Genomic DNA, 22639 nt, shown 5'->3' with positions numbered 1-22639 from the left:
CCGCCCCCTCACCCTTTCCACTGACCAACCAGAATTCAGAATGAGTAAAAAGTTGTCCTTTAAGTCCTTCCCACTCAGCTCTTGACCAATCAGGTTGGATTTGGAACTGATCAGCCCCGGGATGGTGCGACCCAATCGGAGCAGCCCCATCGCTCCAGGGAGGTTGTAGGGGGAGCCCTCCCTCCCCCACCCCAGGCAGCTGGGCCAGGCTCAGAGCAGGCGGAGCTGGGAGATCCTGACCCTCTGCGCCCCCGGCACTAGCTCTGCTGCTCCCCTGCAGGACACAGACGCCTCCTGTCTCTGCCCCCCGCTCTGAGCCTCAGGCCTGGGGAGGGGAGGCAGCTGCGAGGCCCAGCACTGGCAGCATCACACCCACCTTCCTCTGAGACCAGGGACCGAAGCGGGGGAGACAAAGAGGAGAAGATCCCCCTGGCAGGGGGTTTCCCAGGGTTTGGGGAAGGAAGAGTCCCTGAAAGGAGGGCGACTGTGTGACCCTGTTATAGGGTTGCCAGGTGTCTGGTTTTTTACTAGAAAGTCCAGTTGAAAGGGGACCTGTACAGCGTCAGATGTACTGACCGGACACAAAAAGTCCAGTTACTGCAGGTGCTGGGGAGGGTGGAGGGAGGTGACGGGTTGTCAACCCACGCCAGGCCCTGCTCATTCAAGGCCTCCTCCTCCATTCATCTTGTGGGCAGGCAGGCTCCGCATCATGGGCTGCAGCTCCTGTCCCAGCCCTGGGAGCACAGGGAGCCAAGCTCGGGGTTGGGGAGTGGGGAGGGATGAGGAGGTGGAGAGGATTGAGTGATGAGGAAGGGGGAGGGGGAAGAGCAGCCAGCAATGGCGGGGAGGCTGGGAGAGGAGTGAGCGGAGTGGCCTCCAGGGAAGAGGTAGAGCAAGGGGAGGATCCACCACTCCTGCTGTACTATCTGTTTGTCGGAAAATAGAAAATTGGCAACCCCACCCTGTTGGTAGGGCTTGTTCCAGAGTCTCTGGGGGGTTTATAAAAACAGAAGTTTTGCTGGTTTCTGTAACTCACCTGCAGTCTGGGCTCCCGATGGAGCTGCCAGCCAGCTGACTGGGTAACCATGGCAGCAGGCCGGCTATGACCATGTGCACCTCAGGGACCACCCCCAAGCAGGGCTGTCTTTGTCCTCCTTCAAGGCCTCACAGCGAGCCCCCTGCACACCCAAGCATGAGCCCTCCCCACCCCAAAAGCTGCTAAATCTTACACACATCAAGACACTCCTCCCACCAGAACTGTCACCTGCACGGCCTCCTTCATCACCTCATTTGCCTTAAAAATATTGTTACTCTGCCAAATAGAGAAGGGAACCCCAAAATTTGGGAGAGAAAAAAGACCCTGAATTTGTACAAGGGAGAGAAGCCCCCATGCCTTGGGGAGCCCCCAGGTTCTGTAATGGTTTATAGAACCCCAAGATATTTTGGAGGCAGGAAGAGAGGAGTCTGCAATAGGGGTGGTGGGAGAGATTCTAAGATTGGGTTGAATAAGGGGAGGAAAAAACCAAAAGGTGTATGTGGGAATCTTAGGGGATGAACACTAATTTGGGGAGGGGTGAATAGGAGAGGGCCTCCAAGTTGAAGGAGAAGAGAAGAACCCCACAAAATTTACGGGTTAAAAGAGAGAGAGAGAGAGAGAGAGGAGACACCTGAGAAGGTGAGGAGAAAGAGACCCCATGGCAAGACGATCCCAGTGCCCTGATACGGACACAACCTACTCAGTTCTGAACTAAAATGATGCCAGATTGGAACCTCATGGTACACACACATCTCTTTCCTTTGACAACCCATTAGGGGACTCAGACCCAAATCTCTTCATATCACAATCCCAGCTCTCCCAAGGTGCTCCGATATATTCATTTGCCATTCAATATAGCTGCACTTAACACCATTAATTCAGCTGGACAACATACAGATAATTCTCAATGAGCATTGCCAGCTCTAGGGGGGAAGAGTTACAGTTGCATGGGCATTTACCTTAACTCTGTATTTCCTTATTTTCTGAAATCTGATTTTTGCTGAACTCCATATGCTGGAAGGTCACAAGCTAAAACCAGGCAACCTTAACTCTGTGTTAATTAAGTTTATGCCATTCCATTTAGACTGTAGGATCTTCAGGGCAGAGACTGTCTATGTGTACTGTTTCTCCTTCTTATGACACCAGTGCCCCATTCTGACTTCAGCCTTACCCCTCTGCTGAGCAGTATTAAATGTCCACGGCCTTGCAGATCAGAGGAGCAATCAGTGATGAGACGTCTGGGTGCACTCTAAGTGTAGCTGTAACTCTTCTGCTGCTCAAGCAGCTCCCTCTCCCCCAAAGCTGCCTTTGCAGAAAACCTTGCATAACCTAAACACTGCATGTCTCCCCAAGACTAAAAGCTTGTTTACATCCTAATAAAAAAGAATTTGGACACGTTTCTAACAGCACCACCTGGGGGCACCTGCCATAACAACATGTCCATTGCCTAGCACAGTGAGGCCCTGATCTCAGCACAGGCATTTTACCACTACTGCAACACCTTAATAATAAATAATACTATAATTATTCTAAACAAAATGTGGATTTTTTTCTGCCACCACCAGAGTTGTCAGTGGTCGACTGGAGGAACAGAGAAGCTCATTGGAGCAACTTTACATTGAGATATTGGAACCCAAACAGGAAAACGCCCCCACCAGCATAGTGGTGGCTAATAAGCGCCGCCGCCTGGACTATGAAACTGGTGGGTCACGAACCATGACTAAGGGACAAACACATGGAACATCTGTTTACCAAATCAGTACTGTATTTGGTGCTCAACAGTGAGATGCAAGAGCCTGTTCACCGGTAAGTTGTGGAAGAGCTTCTGTAAAAGTGCCAAATTTGGTAGCTCAGTGGCCGGAGTGCTTGACTTCAAATTGAAGATTTGGTGAAAGACCTCCTCATGCACATTTGTTTCTACTGTAAACTAAAAAATCACAAACTTAAATCTTTATTTTTAGTCTTTACTTGAAAGTGGTCACAAACAAGTAATTTCTGCAGAAATACGCCTCTTCTCATGTTCTGTTTTGGCACATGCCTCAAACCTGATATTGAGAGTAAGCAAGGTGGAGAAAAATGGATGTTACTTTTAATGAAAGAATCAAAAGACATTATTTGTTTGATTTTTTTACTTAAGTCAGATTAATTTAAATAGGATTTTTATTTAAATTAAATATAGTTTGCTTTTAAAACAAACTTATTTAAAATTAAATTTGAAATTATAACATCCTGTGTTAAGGCATACATTTACTATAATCTGTATATAAATAATTTAAATTAAACAAAATGAATTCAAGAAGTATGTGTTTGCCGCTGAACTGGTGGAAGTCATCAGCTCAGCACCTGGAAGCCCTGAGAATACCCTCTCAAGATATGGATCAGCTTCGGAAGCCCCAACTCCCTACCTGTAAGGTTCCTGGCTCACTGTCTGTTCCCAGGGCTTCTAGGTTCCTGGCTCCCCATCAATCCACTAGAATTGGCAGGGAGCCAGAAGTCTAGAAGCCAAGGGAGCCATGGCTGAGCTAAAAGAGTGGTTTTCAACCTTTTTGGTCTCAGGACCCATTTGTAAACCCTGATGGCCTATTGCGACCCAGTAAATAGCTTTAGTGCAAAAATGTCAGGCTTATGAAATATTTCTAGCCCATGATATAGAATACATACATTAATATAATAAGTACTAAATCCAGCAAATATTAAAATACAGCACTTAAGTATGTGTTATATAAATCCTAAGTTCCGAGCAATGCAACCTGTCAAAAGGTTGCATAGGAAACCCTGAGCTGGGGTGGAGGGGAATTTTGTCCTGCCTCTAGAGGGTGAGGGGTCCTGGGGGGTGTAGAGCCCACCATGCACTCACTCCACAGCAGTAGCTCCTGCAGCTTCAGACCCACGGGGCTAACTAGCTCCCTGATCTGGGTGTTGCAACCTGGTGCATGGGGTCACAGTGCCACCACTGAAATTTGAGTGAGCTCCCTGTCATGACAGAAAGTCAATTGGGGTAAACTTTGAGTGTTTTCAGGATGAATCAAAATCAGGTCTTCATGGACAACTATTTAGGGAGTAACTGATAATCAGTACTATACGAGGGGGGGGTGTGTGAGAGAGAGAGAGAATCACCGAATCAGGCTTTATACTGTCTGCAAAGAGAATGGCAGAAAACCTCCCCTCTGCAATCAGCAAGCGATCAGTCTGGTTGCCTGCATCTGTGTGCGTCTCTTCCAAAAACAAAATATCTAACTTTTTCTGGGACAGGAACTCAGAAAGAGCCCTATGTTTTTTAACATCCCTGCGCCCACTAACATTCAGAGAGCCACATATAAAATTATCCCTCAGACCAGTAATCACCAGAAAAAATAAGAAAAAGAGCAAAACAGGGGAAAAACCTCAAACCTCAAACAAAACCACCAAGTGTTCCTATATCTGTTAATCCCCAACATTTCCAATGGTCAAAGAGACATGGGCTTTGGTCACCACTTTATTCAGTCTATACCATGTCTGTTTGTCAAACTCAGACACAGAGACACATCTGATATTACATTGAGGAGACAACAGATTAAGATCAGGAAACCAATCTGCCACTTCTACACCACAGAATAGAATCATAGAATATCAGGGTTGGAAGGGACCTCAGGAGGTCATCTAGTCCTACCCCCTGCTCAAAGCAGGACCGATCCCCAATTAAATCATCCCAGCCAGGGCTTTGTCAAGCCTGACCTTAAAAACTTCTAAGGAAGGAGATTCTACCACCTCCCTAGGTAACGCATTCCAGTGTTTCACCACCCTCTTAGTGAAAAAGTTTTTTCCTAATAGCCAACCGAAAACTCACCCACTGCAACTTGAGACCATTACTCCTTGTTCTGTCATCTGCTACCACTGAGAACAGTCTAGAGCCATCCTCTTTGGAACCCCCTTTCAGGTAGTTGAAAGCAGCTATCAAATCCCCCCTCATTCTTATCTTCCGCAGACTAAACAATCCCAGTTCCCTCAGCCTCTCCTCATAAGTCATGTATTCCAGTCCCCTAATCATTTTTGTTGCCCTCCGCTGGACGTTTTCCCATTTTTCCACATCCTTCTTGTAGTGTGGGGTGTAGGATTCATACAAGGTTCAAGCGCTTGGCAACATTCAGGGCACACCCGGAGTGTTGTGCAGGAGCTGCACACACACAGCTCCTCTCAAGGGCATGAACCTTGGAATCTCGCCCAGATGACATGAACCGTGGGAAGCCTCCCAGGACTCGGCTCAAGGCCCGAGAGCAAGGAATGCGGTAGATAGAAATTGGTAAATAAGAATGTTAAACAAAGCCAGTGTATTCCTTTTTATCTGTTGGAGAATGTAATGCGCGGGGGGGAGAAAAGAATAAAGGAGAAGGTGGAAAGCTGACAGGCAGAAGTCCGTTGGCAGACTAGCCTGCTTGCTTGCTAAAAGCTTTGTCCCGTCTTGTCATTGAACCGCAACAACTGGCGCCCAAACGTGGGGCCCTCAGCACTCACCTCGCCCGGCAAGGGTTTCAGACGCGTCACTCATCCGCTTCGCGGATCCCGGTGAGTATTTTTCATTGTGGTAAGTATGGGAAGCTCCCGCTCTGCTTTGCAAGTGCAACACCGCAATGAGCTACAGTATTTGCTGCGTAAGGCTCAGCATGACTGCCCCACTCAAGAACTCACTCTCCTGCTACAGGAGGTAAGTGCCCAATGCCCGGGGTACCCAGAAGCCGGAACCCTTAAGCTAGCGGACTGGGAGCGGTTGGGCCAGACATTGCACAAAGAGCCTCGGGCGCCTGTGCAGGCTTTACATGCCTGGCCCCTTTGCCGCGACGTGATACAGCATGTCGCCTCGGACAGGCCCTCCCTCGCGGGGCTGGTGCTCTCACCACTCCCATCCGCTCCTGCAGCCATCCCCCCTCCTGGCGATGCGACACAGTGTGTTGCCTCGGAAAGACCCTCTCCCGCGCCAACAGAGGGGCTGCCGATCCCGCCACCCCCATCCACTCCTGCAGCCATCCCTCCCCCTGCTTCGCCCCCAGTGCCTCTATTACCACCGCCTCCCTGGCCTTCCCCACCGGAGCCGGTGTGTGATCGCCAACCCCTCGTGGGGCCCCATGCTCTGGGGCCCCCTGAGGGGTCGTCCGCGTCTGCTCAGGGGCTTTCGCTGGTGCAACAAATGGTTCACGCAGCGAAGACTCGCTCAGATATTACAGCAGAGGAGCTGACTGATCTGGTCTCAGTTTGTCCGGTGATCTGGCAGGATGATGGCCAGGGCAACCAGGTTGCAAACTGGGTCCGTTTGCCTTACTCGGTGATCAGAGAGGTAAAGAAAGCAATTCGCGAGTTCGGCCTCACTAGCACGTATGTACGCGGTCTCATTGAAGGGCTAGGTACTGGGTACACCCTGATCCCTGAAGATTGGAAGGTGCTGTTGCACATGATGCTGACGCCCAGTCAGTATGTTATTTGGCTTAGTGAGTATCAGCAGATGGCGGAACGCCAAGCCCAGGTATATAGAGAGCAAGGGATCATTTATGAGCACTTGGCAGGGGAAGGCCAGTTTGCTACCGTTCAGATGCAGTCTCAACTCCCTCAGGCCGTCTTCCCCATTATTTCCACCTGCACCCAGCATGCTTTCCGGAAGGTCCCGGATTCAGGCAAGCCTACCAAAAGCTTTGCCAGTATCCGTCAGGGTGCATCAGAGTCCTTTATGGATTTTACCAACAGATTGCAAGAGGCTATCCTCCGACAGGTGGATAACCCTGCGGCAGCTCAGGAGATTCTGTTAAAAATGGCGGTTGAAAATGTGAACGAGGATTGCCACCGTGCTCTCCAGGCGGCACAAGCCACTGGCATTCTAGAGCTGTCGGACATGCTGTGGGCGTGCCAAAACATCGGCACACAAGCACATAAAGCTGGGGTTCTGGCCGCCGCCCTGCGGAAAAGCGGGAAGGAGGGGAAGCATTGTTACCGCTGTGGTAAGGAGGGTCACTTTCAGCTGGAGTGCCGCTCATCGACGGCGCCCGCCTGCCCCTCAAAGAAGTGCCCCAAGTGTCGGAAGGGCTATCACTGGGCTAATCAGTGTCGTAGCGGGTCGGGAAACCGCACGATGGGTCTCCCCCGAACCCAGGGCCAAATGGGGGTGTTCCCCACTCAGACAACTGTTCCTCTGCCTTACAATCCATAGACTCCATGAGGGCGGCGACTGCCGGAAGTGCAGAGCTTGATTTGATTATGCAGGAGGACGCTGATTTTCAGTTGCCAGGGGAGGTTTGCGCCATACCTACACAGGTGATGGGACCTCTCCCTGCCGGATTTGTGGGTCTGGTTCTCCCTCACTCACACACTGGGAAACAGGGTTTTTTTGTCATCCCAGGGGTCATTGATGCCGATTACAACGGCGTTATTAAGGTTCAGGTATGGACCCATCTTCCGCAGTCGCTCCCGCGTGGACGGTCAATTGCGCAATTGATTTTAGTCCCCTATCAGGTGCCAGCCGCAGAGGATCGAGCCCGGGGCAGAGGCGGCTTTGGATCACCGCTGCCTCAGTTGCTGTCTCACAACACGTCCTCTCCACTTGTTTCTCTAACAATGTCGGTCCGCCCCTCAAAACCTCAGTTAACACTTCTCTTAAATAATGTTCCTTTTACAGGGCTGGTGGACACTGGAGCTGACATTACGGTGATTCGTGATCCGGAGTGGCCGGTCGGTTGGCCAACAGTTCCTTCTAAAGAGTTGTGGGGGATCGGGGGTAGCAAACCCGGGCGCCAAAGTTTGTCTTGGGTCACGGTCTCTAAACCAGGAGGCCGTGCCCTTGCTACGATACGCCCTTTTGTGCTCCCTGTCCACCTCAGTATTTGGGGCCGTGACTTACTTGTAAAGCTGGACACCACCCTCGATATTAATATATAATGGCCCAAAACCCTCCCCCACCCACCTTGCCCTCCGCATTACCATTGGTATGGCAATCCTTAGAGCCCGTATGGATTGACCAGTGGCCCTTCCCCCTAGAAAAAGTGAAAGCGCTTCATTCACTTGTACAACAATATTTGCATGCACAGCGCTTGGAGACCTTCACTAGTCCTTGGGACTAGCTGCTGTTATTTTGGCCTTTCAACTTTTTGCTGATTGTTCCTTTAATTTGATCGTGGACACGCATTATGTTTATCAGGTAATTGATTACTTACCCCTTGCCCTCATTACCCCTCAGGTCGATGCGGACCTTCTTCGCCTGTTTTTGTCCTTACAGTATCTCCTCACCACTTGTGATTTCCCTTATTTTGTTGCTCATATTCGCAGTCATACCCCTCTGCCTGGGCTACTCACTGAGGGCAATGCACGCGCCGATCGCGCGTTACGTGGTCAGGTAAATTCCCTTTTTTCTGACCCCATTGAAAGCCATTCCTTTTTTCATCAGTCTGCCTCTGTTTTGGCCCGACAGTTTCACATTTTTGCTGATCATGCACGTTCTATTGTTCTTTCCTGCCCCCACTGTGCCGCTGCTGCCCCTACCTTTTCTTATGCCGTTAACCCCAGAGGTACCGCAGCGAATCAGCTGTGGCAAATGGATGTCACTCACGTGCCACAATTCCGCCCCTATTCGTTTTTACATGTTTCCATTGATACCTATTCGGGATTCCTCTGGGCGACCCCACAGCGTGGGGAAGCCACTCCCAAAGTTATTCACCATTTGCTAGCCTGTTTTGCTGTCATGGGTCGCCCGAGCCAGATAAAAATGGATAATGCCCCAGCCTATTGCTCCACAGCCCTCTCCACCTTTTGTGCCCAATGTGACATCCATCTCAAACACGGGATCCCTTATAATTCCACAGGCTAAGCTATTGTTGAACGTGCAAATCGCACGCTAAAAACCTTGCTTGACAAACAAGGGGAGCTGCGTCTCCGAAACTTAGGAGACATTCAGCAACAATTGCATATTCTTTTGTTTATTTTAAATAATTTAACATTGAATACAGATCAGCAGACCCCCATGGATTGGCATTTTCATAAGTCCGAGGTACTGGAAAGACCGCATGTCTATTACCGTCAGCTGCCCGATCCGCAATGGTTGGGCCCAGTACCTTTAATTACTTGGGGTTGGGGATATGCTGCTGTGTTTCTCCCTGCAGGACCGTTGTGGGTTCCGGCCCGGTGTGTGCGACCGGCACTGAAGCAGCATGGCATGGCACCAGGGGCTGTCGAACCCCATACCGGAGTTTCAGCTGACCTTGGAGGAGAATGCGGTGCCTCCCGGGTCGACAATGGCGGGACGGAGACGGAGGAGACGTAGCGTCCCAAGCCAGCCCGTGACATGGGGAGCAGTAAAAGCATTGGTCACCGCAGCTCAACGAAGACTGGCAGCAAACCAACAGCCAGAGACTCCTGAGACTTTGTTTGTGGCAATTCTCGACCAAATTACTGCTAATTCTGTATTGATTGTATGCCTTTTGTGCCTGCTATTTCCTGTAGGGGTTGGCTCGGGAGCGCTTCCTCCATTACGGGCCCGAATGACATATAACCTATGGGAAAGATTGGCTTCAATAGTAAATGTTACCCACTTTTGTTTATTTGATTTCGTAGCAGCTGAAGAATTGTTAGGGACGTGCCTTATTCCAGTATGTCATCACCCTGAGGAAATAGGGAATGAGACGATGCTCGCTGCTTACGCGAACCTCTCTTCCCAGTACTCTAGCATGGCTAATTGGGGCTCGGCCAATTACACTTTACCTTCTTAAGCTTATTTTTTGCTGTTGCTGTGTGCAATGTATTTCCTTTTTGTTAAGGCTTTGTCGAGAACCGCCCTGGCAGGCTCCACGAGTTATGACCTTGTCTGTCCGGGAGTTAATTGGCTTGCAAAAGTAAATTGATGACTACCATGAGATGGCCGAGCACAAATAAACAAAAAAGGAGGGGATGTAGGATTCATACAAGGTTCATGCACTTGGCAACTTTCAGGGCACACCCGGAGTGTTGTGCAGGAGCTGCGCACACACAGCTCCTCTCAAGGGCATGAACCTTGGAATCTCGCCCAGATGACATGAACCGTGGGAAGCCTCCCAGGACTCGGCTCAAGGCCTGAGAGCAAGGAATGCAGTAGATAGAAATTGGTAAATAAGAATGTTAAACAAAGCCAGTGTATTCCTTTTTATCTGTTGGAGAATGTAATGCGCGGGGGGAGAAAAGAATAAAGGAGAAGGTGGAAAGCTGACAGGCAGAAGTCCGTTGGCAGACTAGCCTGCTTGCTTGCTAAAAGCTTTGTCCCGTCTTGTCATTGAACCGCAACAGTGGGGCCCACAACTGGACACAGTAGTTCAGATGAGGCCTCACCAATGTCAAATAGAGGGGAATGATCACGTCCCTCGATCTGCTGGCAATGCCCCTACTTATACATCCCGAAATGCCATTGGCCTTCTTGGCAACAAGGGCACACTGTTGACTCATATCCATCTTCTCGTCCACTGTAACCCCTAGGTCCTTTTCTGCAGAACTGCTGCTGAGCTATTCGGTCCCTAGTCTGTAGCGGTGCATGGGATTCTTCCTTCCTAAGTGCAGGACTCTGCACTTGTCCTTGTTGAACCTCATCAGATTTCTTTTGGCCCAATCCTCCAATTTGTCTAGGTCCCTCTGTATCCTATCCCTACCCTCCAGCGTATCTACCTCTCCTCCCAGTTTAGTGTCATAGAATCATAGAATCATAGAATATTAGGGTTGGAAGGGACCCCAGAAGGTCATCTAGTCCAACCCCCTGCTCGAAGCAGGACCAATTCCCAGTTAAATCATCCCAGCCAGGGCTTTGTCAAGCCTGACCTTAAAAACCTCTAAGGAAGGAGATTCTATCACCTCCCTAGGTAACGCATTCCAGTGTTTCACCACCCCCTTAGTGAAAAAGTTTTTCCTAATATCCAATCTAAACCTCCCCCACTGCAACTTGAGACCATTACTCCTCGTTCTGTCATCTGCTACCATTGAGAACAGTCTAGAGCCATCCTCTTTGGAACCCCCTTTCAGGTAGTTGAAAGCAGCTATCAAATCCCCCCTCATTCTTCTCTTCTGCAGGCTAAACAATCCCAGCTCCCTCAGCCTCTCCTCATAACTCATGTGTTCCAGACCCCTAATCATTTTTGTTGCCCTTCGCTGGACTCTCTCCAATTTATCCACATCCTTCTTGAAGTGTGGGGCCCAAAACTGGACACAGTACTCCAGATGAGGCCTCACCAATGTCGAATAGAGGGGAACGATCACGTCCCTCGATCTGCTCGCTATGCCCCTACTTATACATCCCAAAATGCCATTGGCCTTCTTGGCAACAAGGGCACACTGCTGACTCATATCCAGCTTCTCGTCCACTGTCACCCCTAGGTCCTTTTCCGCAGAACTGCTGCCTAGCCATTCGGTCCCTAGAAGTTTGTCATCTGCAAACTTGCTGTGGGTGCAATCCACACCATCCTCCAGATCATTTATGAAGATATTGAACAAAACTGGCCCAAGGACTGACCCTTGGGGCATTCCACTTGATACCAGCTGCCAACTAGACATGGAGCCATTGATCACTACCAGTTGAGCCCGACAATCTAGCCAACTTTCTATCCACGTTATAGTCCACCTTATAGACCTTGTCTGTGAAGACCATGGCAAAAAAAAGCATTGAGTACTTCAGCTTTTTCCACATCATCTGCCACTAGGTTGCCTCCCCAATTCAGTAAGGGTCCCATAGTTTCCCTGACCATCTTCGTGTTGCTAACATACCTGTAGAAACCATTCTTGTTACCCTTCACATCCCTTGCTAGCCTCAACTCCTATTGTACTTAGGCCTTCTGATTACACCCCTGCATGCTCTAACAATATTTTTATACCCCTCCCTAGTCATCTGTCCAAATTTCCATTTCTTGTAAGCTTCCTTTTCATGTTTAAGCTCACCAAAGATTTCACTGTTAAGCCAAGCTGGTCACCTGCCATATTTACTATTCTTTCTGCACATCGGAATGGTTTGTGCCTGTGCCCTCAATAAAGCTTTTTTTAAAATACAGCCAGCTCTCCCGGACTCGTTTCCCCCTCATATTAGCCTGCCAGAGGATCCTGCCCATCAGTTCCCTAAGGGATCAAAGTCTGCTTTTCTGAAGTCCAGGGTCCGTATTTTGCTACTCTCCTTTCTTCCTTTTGTCAGGATCCTGAATTCATGGTCACTGCTGCCCAAAGCAGCAGGTCAAGAGGAGCACAGCCCCTAGTTGGTTCCTCCAGCACTTGCACCAGGAAGTTGTCCCCAACATTCTCCAAAAACTTCCTGGATTGTCTGTCCACTGCTGTATTGCTCTCCCAGCAGATGTCATTGTTATTGAAGTTCCTCTTTAGAATGAGGGCCTGTGATCTGGAAACTTCAGTTATTTGTCCGAAGAAAGCCTCGTCTACCTCATCCTCTTGTCTATAACAGACGCCCACCACAACATTTTTTTTTTACTTCCGCTTTTATTTCCTCACTTTTGGCTGCTGGTACCCAGTAGAGCCTCATTGTTACTCTGGCTCAGGGGTTCATGATGATGTGGTGATATGTCTTGGTTATTCAACCTGGTTTTGTCGAGAACACATCTTGGTTCCAGAAGATCAGTTCAGACACCTCATTCTTCTAGTCTGGTGTTAAATCGGGAGACACCCTCACCTGTTCGGAGGGTTTGTTCTCCTGGGGTAGGTCTTTTCGGACAGCTGCGCATGCCTCTTGTGCATGCCAGGATTTCAGAAGGTTGACATGATATATTTGCTCTTGTTTCCGACATCCAGTTGTCACACCTTGTAATTTACCTCCCCTACGGATTCAACTATTTCATAGGGTCCTTGCCACTGGGCCAAAAGTTTACTCTGTGTCGTGGGCACCAATGCGATTACTCGGTCTCCAGGTTGGAATTGCCAAACTTTGGCTTGGCGGTTCTAATGAGCTCGTTGGGCCTCTTGGGCCTTCTCTAGGTGCTCCCGCACGATGGGAGTGACCCATGCTATCCGGTGCCTCATTTGTAACACATGCTCGATTACATTCTTCCCCTCATTGCGCTCCTCCCAAATGTCCTTGGCTATGTCCAAGATGCCCCGGTGCTGGTGCCCATTTTTATAGCTCTGAGGGAGAAAACCCAGTTGAGGCCTGAGGTACCTCCCGGATGGCAAATATAAGGTATGGTAGTAGGGTGTCCCAGTCCTTCCCGTTTTGACTTACCACCTTCCTTATAGTAGACATGGGGGTTCAGTTGAACCTTTCTACCAGCCCATTGGTCTGTGGATGATAGACCAAAGTCCTCAGGGTATGTATATGGAGTAGGGGAGGAGGTGACCAGCCCTCTGTGGAGAAAGAAGTGGTTCGGGACTATTTAGAAAAGCTGGATGTGCACAAGTCCATGGGACCGGATGTGTTGCATCCGAGAGTGCTAAAGGAGTTGGCGGATGTGATTGCAGAGCCATTGGTCCATTATCTTTGAAAACTCATGGCAATCCGCGGAAGTCCCGGACGACTGGAAAAAGGCTAATGTAGTGCCCATCTTTAAAAAAGGGAAGGAGGAGGATCCTGAGAACTACAGGCCAGTCAGCCTCACCTCGGTCCCCAGAAAAATCATGGAGCAGGTCCTTAAGAAATCAATTCTGAAGCACTTAGATGAGAGGAAAGTGATCAGGAACAGTCAGCATAGATTCACCAAGGGCAAGTCATACCTGACTAATCTAATTGCCTTCTATGATGAGATAACTGGTTCTGTGGATGAAGGGAAAGCAGTAGACCTGGTGTTCCTTGACTTTAGCAAAGCTTTTGACACTGTCTCCCACAGTATTCTTGTCAGCAAGTTAAAGAAGTATGGGCTGGATGAATGCATTATAAGGTGGGTAGAAAATTGGCTAGATTGTCAGGCTCAATGGGTAGTGATCAATAGCACCATGTCTAGTTGGCAGCCAGTATCAAGCGGAGTGCCCCAAGGGTCGGTCCTGGGGCCGGTTTTGTTCAATATCTTCATAAATGATCTGGAGGATGGTGTGGATTGCACCCTCAGCAAGTTTGCAGATGACACTAAACTGGGAGGCGTGGTAGATACGCTGGAGGGTAGGGATAGGATACAGAGGGACTTAGACAAATTGGAGGATTGGGCCAAAAGAAATCTGATGAGGTTCAACAAGGACAAGTGCAGAGTCCTGCACTTAGGATGGAAGAATTCAATGCACCGCTACAGACTAGTGACCGAATGGCTCGGCAGGAGTTCTGCAGAAAAGGACCTAGGGGTGACAGTGGACGAGAAGATGGATATGAGTCAATAGTGTGCCCTTGTTGCCAAGAAGGCCAATGGCATTTTGGGGTGTATAAGTAGGGGCATTGCCAGCAGATCGAGGGACGCGATCATTCCCCTCTATTTGACATTGGTGAGGCCTCATCTGGAGTACTGTGTCCAGTTTTGGGCCCCACACTACAAGAAGGATGTGGAAAAATTGGAGAGAGTCCAGCGGAGGGCAACAAAAATGATTAGGGGACTGGAACACATGACTTACGAGGCGAGGCTGAGGGAACTGGGATTGTTTAGTCTACAGAAGAGAAGAATGAGGGGAGATTTGATAGCTGCTTTCAACTACCTGAGAGGTGGTTCCAAAGAAGATGGATCTAGACTATTCTCAGTGGTAGCGGATGACAGGACAAGGAGTAATGGTCTCAAGTTGCAGTGGGGGAGGTTTCGGTTGGATATTAGGAAAAACTTTTTCACTAGGAGGGTGGTGAAAGACTGGAATGCGTTACCTAGGGAGGTGGTGGAATCTCCTTCCTTAGAAGTTTTTAAGGTCAGGCTTGACAAAACCCTGGCTGGGATGATTTAATTGGGGATTGGTCCTGCTTTGAGCAGGGGGTTGGACTAGATGACCTCCTGAGGTCCCTTCCAACCCTGATATTCTATGATTCTATGATCCTTCATTAGTTTTGACATAAATGGGGTTCCTTGGTCCATCAGTATCCCTTTCAGTAGCCCCACTCGGGCAAAATCCCCACTAGCTCTTTGGCTATTGTTTTAGAGGGCAGGGGACGGCTTCTGGATACCATGTAGCATAGTCCAGGACAACAAGTATATATGGGTGGCCCCAAGTAGTCTTCTCTAGGGGTCCCACTAGATCCATGGCTATTCACTCAAATGGGACCTCTATGATGGGAAGGGGTACCAAAGGTGCCCTCGAGTGGGGACGGGGACTGTGCAGCTGACACTCTGGGCAGGAAGTGCAGTATCTCCGCACTTCTTCGTGCACCCTGGGCCAGAAGAACCTTCGTAGGACCCATGCCAGGGTCTTCTCTACCCCTAAATGCCACCCAAAAACATGACTATGGGCGAATTTTAATACAGCCTTCTGGTGTTTGTCAGGTACTAGGAGCTGCTCTACCTTCTGACCCTGTACTGGTGCAACCCAGTACAGGAGATCCTTCTTTATGATGAAGTAGGGGCCGGGTCCCTGGGTTTTCCCTTCCACGGGGACCCCATCTATTTCTGTTACCTCATTCCTAATGTTGTCATACCTTGGATCTTCGGCTTGGTCCCATCCAAAATTTTCCCTCCCGGGGCTAGTCTGCCCAAGTTCTAGGGCACTGGTTTCTGTTGCTTCTGCCGGCTCATAGGCATTAGGGTTGGGGTCTGGCTCAGGTGCTTCTTCCTCCTGGGAGGCCTCCTTTCCAGCTGTCTGGGTCCGCCTACCTACGAGAGCGACCCTCTGGCTTTGAGTCAGTACTCGGGCTCCCAAGGCCTCAGCTGCCCTTCTTTCCTTTTTGTCTTTCTGCCCCACCTGGGGGTGGAGAACAAATCTGGGGATATTTTGGAGAAGATTGGGGGTTGACAGTCCACTGTGGATGCCTCACTAGCTTCAGGGTCCCTCCCTTACTCCCAGAGAGGATGTTGGAGGAAGTCACAAAATTCCAGGAAGTCCCTCCCTATTATACAGGGTATGGGAGTTTAGGGGCTACACCCACTATCATCTCTGTAATGTTCCCTTGGATCTCAATTTTTACTGGGATGGTGGGGTAATAATCAACCGTCCCATGGATGCACGTTATCCCCATACATTTGGCCTGCAACAGCTCACTACACTTCACGAGCTTCCCTGAGATGAGTTTGATAGCACTCCCTGAATCAACTGGTGCCATAGTCTCTACCCCATTTAGTTTCACTGGTCTGGTATACATATGTGGGGTTAGTTCGACCCCCACAAGGTGGATTAGGCAGCATGGATCTGCCCAGTTCCCCAGGTTACACTGCATAGGCTTCTCGGCATCGGGGCACTGTGCAGCTATGTGTCCCCACTTCCTGCAGGCATAACATCTGTATGGGGCCCTAGGCATTCCCCGGTCTCTCAGTTTGGGCAGTCTAACACCACAATCCTCTTCACCCTCAGTGCTCCGACTTTTTCTTGCCTCCAGTGGACCTTCAGCCCCTCTCTTTTCCACCTGGGCCTTCCTGGGGGCCCAGTCACCTGAGCTCTGGGGGTTGGTGCCGCTAGTTTAACTCGAGGTGCCTCTTCCTTAGCTGGTCGGGTCAGTTCCCTCACCATCCTTCACCTCTCTACCAGTGCAACAACCTCGTCCTAGGTGGAGGGGTCGTTTTGGCTTACCCAGGTGCTAAGATCAGGCGGTAGTACCCTCATGTATCAGTCGATGACCAAAACCTCAAGTATCTCTTCTGGGCTCTGGGACTCGGTTTGTAACCACTTTTGTGTGAGATGGAGGAGGTCATATAGTTGGGACCATGGGGGTTTGTTTTCCTGGTACCTCCACTCATGATACCGCTGGGCCCGCATTGTGGTCGTTACCCCAGATCTGTCCACGATCTCTGCTTTCAGCTGGGGGTAGTCTGCCGCAGCCTCTTCAGTCATATCATAGTAGGCCTTCTAGGCGTCCCCAGATAGGAATGGGGAGAGAATGCCAGACCACTGTTCTCGGGGCCAGCCTCCGACAGGGCTGTCCTCTCAAATGCCAGGAGGTATACCTCTACGTCATCCTCCCATGTCATTTTCTGCAGGCAATTGCTGGCCCATATGACCCGCGTCCCATCATGGCTGAGGTTCAGCACCGTAAGGGCCTTCACCTGGCTTACCAGTTCCTGCAACATAGCACTGTCTTGAGGGGCCTGGTCCATCAACAGGTGATTGGTTTCCTGCTGCAGCCGCACTGCCTCCTGTTGGGCGGCTGTCTGGACACGGGTAGCCTCCTGCTGGGCAGTCGTGGCTTGTATCAGTGCCCACAGTACATCAGCCATTGTGGTGGAGAAAAAAAAAACAACCCTTTCCCTCTTTTTTTTTTTAAACCCTCCTTCTTCCACCACACTGTGCACCAAATCCCACCCCTGACACCAATTGTGACAAAGTTCCTCCTCTGCCTTGGTGGGTCCTGTGCTTTCTGGTGGATTTGCTCGCCTCAGAGGTCCACGGAAGTCCTCAGTTTGGCCGCTTTTGCTAGAGGCTCAAACCTGCCATTCACTCAGCTAACCTCATCACTGGCCAGCATGGGGAAAAGGAGGAGAACAATCTCCGCAGCCTCTGTTGTCCCAGCTAGTGGGTCGGGGACAGGCCAGAGACCTTCCCAAATTAGACCTTCCCTTCTTCTGTGACTCACAGACCAGGTCAACTCCTCCTGTGTCAAATAGGGAGTTTGGGGGTGATGGAGGGAACCTGCACCCACCCTCTACTCCAGGTTCCAGCCCAGGGTCCTGTGGATAGCAGCTGTCTACAACATCTCCGGTACCAGCTGCGTGACGGCTACAACTCCCTGGGCTACTTCCCCATAGCCTCCCGCAGCACCTTCTTTATCCTCACTGCAGGACCTTCTTCCTGATGCCTGATGGTGTTCACACTCCTCAGTCCTCCAGCAGCACCCTCTCACTCCCAGCGTCTTACGCACCCCTCACTAACTGAAGGGAGCTCCTTTTTAAACCAGGTGTCCTGATTAGCCTGCCAGCCTTAATTGATTCTAGTACATCCTTAATTGACTCCAGGTGTCTTAATTAGCCTGCCTGCCTTCCCTGGTTCTAGCAGTTTCCTGATTGCTCTAGGGCAGTCCCTGCTCTGGTCATTCACGGAACAGAAAACTATTCATCCAGTGACCAGTATATTAGCCTTCTACCAGACTCCTGCACCCAACTGCTATGGGGGGGCACCATGGATTTTTCCTCTGTCCGACCATCTACAATTACTTTGTCATGCTGCCGTAGAGTTGGTCATTTTTTATTTCTTGTCTGACCTTATCAAAGTTTGTTTTGGAAATGCGTAGTATTGGAGCCAAACTCCTCCTCTTGCAGTTCCGATTTAACTATTTATAGATGCCCTTGAAAGCACAGCTGCTTTAAGAAGGTCCATTAGGGGCCTTTCTTTCACATTAATAAGTACTTTTGCAAAGTCATAATTATTTTCTGACATACAGGCAGTATTGGCAATTCCAGATGTTCAAAAGTCATAAGTGAGACCCCCAAAATCATGAAGAAAAGTAATGCTTTTGTGTTTCTTTTTCTTAGCCTTCTAGTTCCTGAATGTATAGGTTACACTTGGGTCACATATTTAATCTTTTCTCCACAATCACGAGGACCTAGGAACTTAATTATAAATAAAAAATTAAGCTGAAATTCTCAAATATTCACATGCCTCCAAGAGCTGAGGCTGAATAAAAACCCCATCAAGTATTGTAAACCTCGCAATAAAACGGCAAGAACTAGCAACACTAGGTGGTTCTTTGCACAGTGGATTCTGTAATATGGCTTACAGCTCTTAAATTTCATGAACATGTTATGGTCAGACATCAGTAGAGCTAGGATACACCACCAGACACAACAGCCAGCAAGTGTCTCTCAATGGGCAGAGTTGTGTCGTATTTTCCTTTTGAAGCAAATGTCCATGTGGAGAACCCCCATGCATAACCAAGCAAGCGCAATCTTACGCTGTTTGTTAATCTCAAAGCACTTCAGTACCAATGCCCTGTGTCACAGGTCCAGCTCTGTGGTCTTGCTTTCTACCCTGAATGAGGACTTCTGGTGGCTGCAGTCCAAAGCAAAGCCCAAGAGGCACTCTGATTACTAAGTAGCTCTGCCTTAATAACTGTAACCATATAAAAAGAGAGACTATATCCATTTTTAAAAAGCACAATTCTGAAACTGAGAAACACAAGAATGAGCACAGCTCTCTGCACGAGACAGCCAAGTTGTGTAGTTAAAGCCCTGGATCAGAACTTGGGAGGTCTGTGTTCAGTTCCTGGCTCTACCATACACTATCTGTGTGACCTCAGGCAAGTCATTCCATCTTTCTGGGTCTCAATTTTTCATCTGAAAAATGGGAATTATAATATTGACTTCCCCTTCCCTTTGTCTGTCCTGGAATGAGATGGTCACACAGCATAAAGGCTGTCTCCTCTTTCAAGGATCTCAGCCCAACACCAAACTCCCAAGGAGAAACCTGTCTCCAGAATAGACTGTAGTCATAGCGCAAGGCAGACAGCAAACTCTCTGGCTGCTTGCACAGCTCCCGCCTCCCCAAAACCGCATCTCCACCAAATCTTGCAAAACCCAGTGAAACTAACACAACACACATTGCCCCAAGACTAAAACCTTGCTTACGTGCTAAAAAAAAGAACTCGGAAGACTATAACAGAACCGCCTGTTGACACCTGCCATTACATCATGTCCAGTGCCTAACACACTGAGGCCCTGATTGCGGCTAGGGCACTTAGGAATTACCATAATACAGTAATACTTAAATGACAAAAATCTTGTTTAATTCTGAGTTAAGGTTGCCGGGTGATCGCTCATGCCCATCTCACACTTCAGAAAACCAGGAAACACAGAGTGAAGGTAAACACCCACATAATCTTAACTCTGCTCCTGGAGCTGGCAATAGCCCCTGGCAATTAAGTGCATGCCCTCCAGATGCATTCACCATGTTAGGTGTAACTGTACTGAATGGTGGAGGAATACATTGTAGCATCTTGGAAGAACTGTGATTGTGATATAAGGAGATCTAGGGATTAGCTTGAGGAGTGTCATCATAGAGCGGTGACTGCGTTATGAGGGGATCTGGGTCTGAGTCTCCTCTGTGTGTATTCTCAAAAGAAAGAGGAGCATGTGAACCATGAGGTTCCTGTCTGCATCACTTCAGTATAGAATTGTGGAGGTTGTGTCAGGAGCAGGGCACTGGGTGCGATGGCTAGCGTCAGTAGAGCAGTCTGTGGATTTAATGATGGGTAGGGGAAGGTATAGGTTGAGGCGGTAACCTGTGTGTAAATCTGAAGGGACTCTAAAAGGGTATGAAGTGGCTGTTACATTTACCGATGTGCCATTCTCTCAGGGGAGCAGGCTCAGTGTTTGAGTGGAGGGCAAGTACAGGCAGCACCTGTTCATCATAATGCAAAGGCAGAGTTCAAGTGTGTGTCTTATGGGTATTCGGAGACATCACTCAGAGAGGGCACAGTTAAGGTTGTGTGGGCGTTTACCTTAACTTCATTTTTTCCCAGACATTTACAGTTCATTCTCAGATTTCTACCCAAGGCAGGTTTCCCACCTCAAAGTTGAAGGCTCAGAGAGGTAGTAAGGGGCCCATTCATCTCAATGAGATGTTCTCAGCTGAATGAGAATACCCCATGGAGATTAATGCAGCTTGAAAAAATAGCTCTGAGACATGTGAACTGCTCCATTCATTTCTGTGGGTGTTCCCTTTCCCCCTCAGTGCTGGAGAGTTTCTGATGTGTGTCAAGCACACCTGCCTCAGGAGTGTGTTCTTGGTGCATGCTCTGAGCATGCCTGTTCTAAGCTAGAGGGCAAGGCTTCCTGGATCCTGGCTCACATGCGGGGTAGGGAAACGGGCTCAGACACCCCCAAGAGGCAAGCCCCCTGGCACCTGCCTCATTTGGGGGGGGGGAAGGGATGAGGGTCAGACTCCCATAGATGGGCAGCTGTTCCCACAGCCAAGCACACATGGGATGGCAGGAGACAGGGAGTGGGGCTCAGACACCCGCAAAGGGGCAGTGACTTCCAGATTACATGGAGGGGTTAGGGAGAAGGGCTGAGACACCCCAGAAAGGCAAGCCCTCTCCAGAACCCGGATCACATGAGGGGGCAGTGATGGGGGTCACACCCCCATAGATGATTAGGTTTCCCCAGAGCCTTGCACTCACACAGGAGTATGGAGAAGAGTTCAGACACCACCAGGGACAAGGGTTCCTCAAATTCCCATAACATAAGGAATAGGGAGTGGGGCTCTGACCCCTCTTAAAAAACAAGGCCCCCAGAACCTGGATCAGATGAGGGGAGAAGGGAAGTGGGAGGTCACGCCCCTGGAGATGGACTGCGGGTAAAGCCAGACTGTAGCACACACAAATCATTTCCCCCCTGTGCCCCTAGATCCCCATTACCTGAGCCTCAACCCCTCTTCCCACCGACTCTTTCACCCCAATCGCTCTCCCCTCCCAGCAAGCATTAGCTTGTGTGGGGTTTTTTTTCCCCAAAAAATAGTTTCAGCACCTTCCTGCATATTCTGCCACACTCAGATTCGCTTTCCCCCTAATTAAAATCCCCCTGTAATAGATGTAGTTGGAACAATGTGCCTGTTTCTTTTACTTCACATTTCTGCCCCGGGGTTGCATTTGGACTCACAGTTCCCTGGGGGGGGGGTACTCAAATGCAATTATCCTAACACATCCACAGAGTCACCATCCTGTGACAGGTGGTTTTACCGATAGTAGCCTCTCCCTCTGTTCATGCTCAGTTTAATTAATTAGGCACATGAATAGGCGCACAAGCCTTCTGAAGTGCCTAACTGGAGATGCAAACTCTTTCTGAAATAATGTTTGAATTTGATTTCCCCCAAACGGCTTGTGGGTGCCAAGCCCTGTGCTGGGGAACCCTCGAGCATTTGAGACCCTGTTGTGATGAGCTAAGCCCTGGATTGATCTATGTCTTTGAGCATAAATAGGTTGCCAGAATCTGCCAACTTTAAGAAAACCTGGGTTTTTGGATGGAGGGAGGGGCTGTATCACAGGAACCCCTTGGTCAAATGACCCCAATGTTGGGATCACTAACAGAACCCCTTGCACCCATGAGGCATGCCAAATTCAAAGCACTCTGACTAATTGTGTAGCTATTAGACCTCTCAGGAATCTACATAAGAACGGCCATACTGGGTCAGAACAAAGGTCCATCTCACCCAGTATCCTGTCTTCCGACAGTGGCCAGTGCCAGGTGCCCCAGAGGGAATGAACAGAACAGGTAATCATCAAGTGATCCATCCCCGGTCACTCATTCCCAGCTTCTGGCAAACAGAGCCTAGGGCCATCATCCCTGCCCATCCTGGCTAATAGCTTTAAACAGGAAGCTGGTCTGAACCTTAACTATAGCAAAGCTGTCGCTTTATTGTAATATAAAATACAACTGCCCTAAACAAAATGTGGAATTTATTCGGCTAGCACCTGAGGTCCAGTGTTGGCACAGGAAAGAAGAAATTGGCGACAGTTCACTTGGTGACATAAGCATAAGCTTTCGTGAGCTACAGTTCACTTCATCCGATGAAGTGAGCTGTAGCTCACGAAAGCTTATGCTCAAATAAATTGGTTAGTCTCCAAGGTGCCACAAGTACTCCTTTTCTTTTTGCGAATACAGA

At 49.3% G+C, this 22639-nt stretch overlaps 1 protein-coding gene and 1 long non-coding RNA gene across 2 annotated transcripts in view; one reads left to right on the top strand and one right to left on the bottom strand.

The window, feature by feature from the left end:
* LOC125638533 (NACHT, LRR and PYD domains-containing protein 12) overlaps nucleotides 1-22639 on the bottom strand; it is a 196417-nt gene that overhangs the window by 49874 nt on the left and 123904 nt on the right. The window lies entirely within an intron of this gene.
* LOC142072477 (uncharacterized) lies at nucleotides 5472-8462 on the top strand. The gene is made up of 3 exons (XR_012668845.1): nucleotides 5472-5578; nucleotides 7674-7726; nucleotides 8321-8462. It is a non-coding gene; the product is annotated as an uncharacterized LOC142072477 (long non-coding RNA).

This window comes from Caretta caretta, chromosome 6, assembly GCF_965140235.1.
Source record: "Caretta caretta isolate rCarCar2 chromosome 6, rCarCar1.hap1, whole genome shotgun sequence".
Lineage (NCBI taxonomy): Eukaryota > Metazoa > Chordata > Testudines > Cheloniidae > Caretta > Caretta caretta.
Note: the sequence above shows the minus strand (reverse complement) of the source record. Positions and strands in the feature narration are given on the sequence as shown.